Here is a 5,661-nt window from a genome sequence, read left to right on the forward strand (position 1 = left end):
CATCTTCCACTCCTGCAATGGCTGCGACTCCTGTAGGGGTCGCAGCACCTTTCTATCAGTTCAGTATGCAGTGGGTGCATCTACACGTGAGCTTTCTTACAGAGTTGACTAATTACATCTTCAGTAAAGGGTCCCTATCTACATGAGCACCAGTGTTAAGGCAAAGTAAACTAAGTCTGCTTGGAGACAGTACTATCTTACAGCAGAGTTATTAACTGCGGTGAAACGCACATGCAAGCACTAACCTGGGCATAAATTGGGCTCAATCAGCCCTGGGCATAAATTGGCTCTGCACTTTGGGTGCACTCATGACCCAGCCAGTCCCTCCGCCACCCAACACCATCAACTGGAGCCCAGGGCTGATCCTCTCCCAGCCTGTTGCCAGCCCAGGGCTGTTCCACCCTGGCTAAAAGTGCTGCTGTTCCAGACACACACAGACACTGCACATAGGAGCATGTAGATGCAGCCAGTTAGGATGCAATGTGTCTATTTGTAATAGATCATATTGAGCTACTGCAACACTTGAGTCCCATTCATGATGTATTTTGAGTGTTTAACTGGGTTTAAGTAAGATTGCTGTCATGATTTTATCATGTGCTTTGTAACTGTTTGTCTTCAAGTTCCAGCTCCTGGAGTCAGGCACTTACTTCTGTGAGAATTGCAGTTCTTTTTTTCTGATTACTGCAGAGAAGCTTCAAAGGTATGAGCACTATGTGCTCAAAAGCCAAAACAAAATACATCATCTATTATTTTTTAGCCTCAAGATTTGCCTAAGGCTGGCAATACTGAAATGGAGCATGGACCTTGTTCTGACCACTGAACTATGAGGAATTAGTCTCCGACAGGAAAAAATTGAGACTGAATAGGTTATCGTATTTTTCTACTTCGCTGCATTGTTGGGAATTAGCGTGCAGAGGGAGTGGAGGTCCTCTGATTTCAGCAAGAGTACTAGGTAAAAACCTATCATGTTTTGACATGAGAAAGGGTGAGAAGAAAGAAAAAAAAACAGCAACAGAGTTTATTCTGGTTTTTCAGGTTGGAAGCCTATGTAAAGGGTCTCTTTCAGGTTAACTACTGCACCCTTACATGCGTGCTTTTAGAGTATTGATTCATCTCTGCAGAATGTTGGCACCAGAGGCTAAATCAAAGAATGATTACAGGTATCTTGGATTTTGTAGATGAATTGATTGTGCAACTACTCATTAGTGTTCAAGGAAGTTGGAAACAATCCCTTAAAGCTTATGGAAATGTATTTCCATATGATAAAAGGAGACTCCTGTTGCAACCTCTTTCCATTATTTTAGTAACCCCTTTCCTTGCACTACACTGGCTTCTTTACCACAATACCTGAACTAGTTCGTTATTTAAATAAATGCATTGTTATGAGAAACTGTTTCTTATGTGGACTATCAAAAAAAAACAACAACCCAAAAAGTCAATGTTATTAATGTGTTTAAGTGTCTGTCTACTAAATCCAGCAGATAGAGAAAATAGTTACCCAAATTCTTTGTTCTTTTGTAGTTTCTGACATAATTTTTACTTACAACAATCCTGTTAGGATAAGGTAATACATAGTGTTTGCTTTTGCAAATGTGTACATAGCGCTCCAATGGCCTTTTGCCCACTTCTGTTTTCTGCTGAACATGAGCAGAGCCCCTGAAGTCAGTGAAAACCAGGCATCTCACACCCCAGGATGGAATTTGGACCTTTGAGATAAACTACTTGGAATTAATACTTGGATCTGTCAAACCATGAAGAGATAAGCTTAAGAATTCCAAATTTTTTCCCTGTAGCCAGCCCATAAAGTGATGGATGTAACATTTTTTTCATAATTTAAAAAGGAGGCAAGTAAGGCTTGAAAATAGGAGCCAAAAGATAGAAATTGGTTGTGATATCCATGTCAGCTATGATGGCAGGAACATGCAACCAGAAACACAGAGCACTTAACTCTGTGTTGTTGGGGAATTGCTAAGCATATGAGCAAGAATGAGTCCATACAGGATGCAGACAGCGTGAGAATAACCCAGGTGGTCATGCAGAGATCACATTTGTGTTGCTGTTATTGGTATAGCTTATTAATTGCTCATTCATGCTGGGATAATAGGCTGTTTCTTTTGAGACAACTTACTCACTGTGCACCAGAGGAGTTAGAACAAACTCATGACTACAGTCACTGGTGCCAAGAATAGTTTGAGAACAGTCAAAGGAGAATAATTCATCCTGTATTATCAGTTAATTTTCTAAACTTGAATACCTTTGTATATGTGCTAATATTGTCATACAGTACTTTCAGTAAGTGTTATTACCCTTTCCTGTCACTCTGTAAAAGGAAGCAATTAATAAAAAATGATGGGGATTAGGTCATTTTTATTACACTACAGAGGTTCTGCTCAAAAACCCATATATCTGGGGACAAAAGACATCCATTTTGCTGAATGCCATGCTGTGAGCATAAATGTACCAGGAAAAATTCCTACATTGAGTCCTAAAGGAATCAGGGGCTGGTAAGAGGTCCCCTGTGCTCTCCTACCCAACACTGCAACCTAAAACAAAGAAAATGCTAGTGTAAAGGATGAAACCTAATAGCAATTCAGAGATCAAATTTTAAAACCAGATTCTTTCAATGAATATATGTAGTAATATCTGTTGTGTAGAGATCTCTTGTTTTGGTCAACAAGTGAAATATTCCTCTAACTTTCCCGCTGTGAATATTCACCACCTCAGTCAATAACATTGAGATTCCCTAACACAAAAATGTAATATAAGCTGGCTATTGACAGCACCCATTTTGACATAGTGTGAATATTTGTCCCTTTCTAGTTATTGGGTCACATAGTTAAGGCTCCTGAAGCTTCCAATAAGGGATTTAAAAGCTATTAGATTAGTGGCTCTCAAACTCTGGTTTGTAGAAGCCACTCATAGTCCCTAAGTGGTCTGTTGAGCACACTAATCTATATGCTCCACTATTGTGTTTGTAATTAAAAGTGTGATAAGGTTACATTGTGGCCTACAAGAAATTTCAGGAGTTGGTAATGGTCAAAAAGTTGTTTGGACCACTGTTTTAGCTCCATTTTAGGCTGATAATTTATAGCAAGTAGATCAAGTTTCAGTCCCAGCTGATGAACTGTAATGGAGTTCATCTCTTGACTCATTCTACTAAGATTGAGTACAGTCAGAGAACAGTTCCTTGTTTACGTACACCATTTTCAGAGTTGTTGAGCACAAATAATTCTGAATGAATTCAAATAGAGCCACAGGTGCTCTCAAAATTAGGCCCTTATTTCTCAGTAATTTAATTACCTGCATTCCAACTGATTTACTGTTTCCAACTGTGTGTTTATATCTTAAATAACCATTCAGTGTCCAGATCTCTACATTCAGATTGGCTGACTGTTGCCAGTTAACATGTTGCTGGCATACAGCTCTTTGGCTGTCCAACACTGTCTTAGGAGTTCGATTCCTGCATAAACAGTCTGAGCTTTTCATTAGGTGACTATTTTTCTATTGATTACACTATGAATTGAACAGCACTCCAAACACTTAGAAAAGCCCACTTTGTAGATACAACTATTATTATGATTTTATTTCTTACCATTTATTTTAGAGAAGTTAGGCAAAGTTACAGTACTATTAATCTAAATTGATTTCAGACAGTGTGGAGTGCTGGCAAGCCAGTGAGAGATACAGTTTATTATTACAGCTGAAACAAGATTAGGTAGTGAGACTACACAGCACCATGCCAAATTCATTTTTCCCCATGTTGTTTTCAAAGCTGAAAGATAAAGCTAGTAAACTGTTGTAGTTATACCTTGTTATGCCTGTGACCCAAGAATTAGAAGCTGAGCAGTTTTCTTGTAGTGTTCAATAGCAAACTGCATTTGAGAATCTTTCAGAGTACGGATACGTGAGAATGACTGTGGATATGGTTTTTTTCCTGAAACATACAGTCCTTTAGGTCTCATAATTCACAACCACAGTAATTGGGCTGTTAAAAAAAAAAAGATTATTGCATTTTCTGTCATGGCACTCCTCAAAACTGAAAAGCAGGTGGAGATAGATGACTCCACAGATGCACTGCTGAATGCTGCAACAGATTGCTGGGTAATAATCCAAAGACTTTTCTCTGAACCCCTGTTTTCTTGAACCCCCCCTAATGTTAGACCCGGAGAAAAGGCAACAGTTGAGCCTTATGGAATTTCCACCGGGAGGAATATGCTGCTGTCAGAGGCCTTGCAGCTGAGAAGTGGAGTTCATGCTGAATGCTCTCAGCTGCTGTCACCAAAAGAGCAAGAAGCTGTTAGACAGATGGAGCCTGTTTCTTGTGTTAGAACTGGCTGTTTGTTTGCCCACCAGCTATACTGAAAACCTATATTTATCTTTATGTACCACTTAAATCAAGGAGCTGTATTCTTTCAGACATACTCAGAATATATCCAATATGAACTAAGCCTGGTGTGCTGTATCTCCATCCTGTTAAAATTATATCTATTTTGCACTTTAAAAGATAGGATTTTAAAAGAAAAAAATCCTTGATTCCGTCTCATAATTAAAATTCATTAGAAAAAAACCCAATGGAAATGACAACAAACTCAAGTAACAGCTCCCATGAAGAAAAACAAATAAATGCAGATTAAGTGGTATAATGAAAGTACTAAAAAGATTACATAGGACTGCTGTAGAACTAAAACAGCCTCATTTATATGAACCAAATTCAAGTTTTATAGTCCAACCAATTACCCAGATCAACACTGAAATAAAATAAATACTTTGCCAAAAGTGTCTCAGAGACAAGATTATGAAAAAACAAACAATTCTTGGTTAGCCTATCCCACTCATTATTAAAGCCAATAGCAAAAAGTTTCATTGACAAGCTTTTGGGTATCACAATACTCTGCTTCAGAAGATGCTATAATACACAAAAGATTGTCTATGTCTATCCCAACTATGCAGGTAGTGCAATAAAATATATCACCCATAAGAATTCTTGCCTTTTGCATGTTTCCCAGACTGTTGTAGCGGCAACAATCAACACTATCAGAAATTGCATTGTCTTCTCACTGAACAGAACTCAGTCCTAAACGAAAAGAAAGGAACAGCGATATGATCCTCCTTACCTTAATTTTAAATTGTCTTGTAGAAAAAATGCTTACTATAAAGCCAGTTATAAACAAACTGGCTGTTTGCATACCAAGAATATTGAAAATGTGTATTATTTTATGTACGATTTAATCCAGGAGTTTATAGTACCTAGAAAGCCTTTTTTTTTAAGTTCTGCCAGCAGTTCACCACATTTAGCCTGTAATCTCTTTACCTTTGGCGATTATCGCCACCTGTATTGCTATCTGAAATTATAAATCCCATGGAAAATATTGCCAGTCACAGCATATAACTTCGGCATCTGTAGTGTATCTTTTGAGAGGACTCCATTACACTATCATAAATATATAAAACAAAAAATCTAAAATGGGACGTTTTCCAAATCACATTGGAAAACCGTAAGTAACTGGTGGTGCCTCTCTCCTCTATGTTTTTGAAAGACAACAATTTTCAGCTTGCAAGTTTGTACTGTGGTGGTTGCAACACCCTCCAAACAAACATTGACATTCCTCTCCTACATAGGTATTGTATAAAGAAAGGCACCGTTGGTATAAAACCAAATAT

This window comes from Gavialis gangeticus, unplaced genomic scaffold, assembly GCF_001723915.1.
Source record: "Gavialis gangeticus isolate Ggan-Ray unplaced genomic scaffold, GavGan_comp1, whole genome shotgun sequence".
NCBI classification, from domain to species: Eukaryota; Metazoa; Chordata; order Crocodylia; family Gavialidae; genus Gavialis; species Gavialis gangeticus.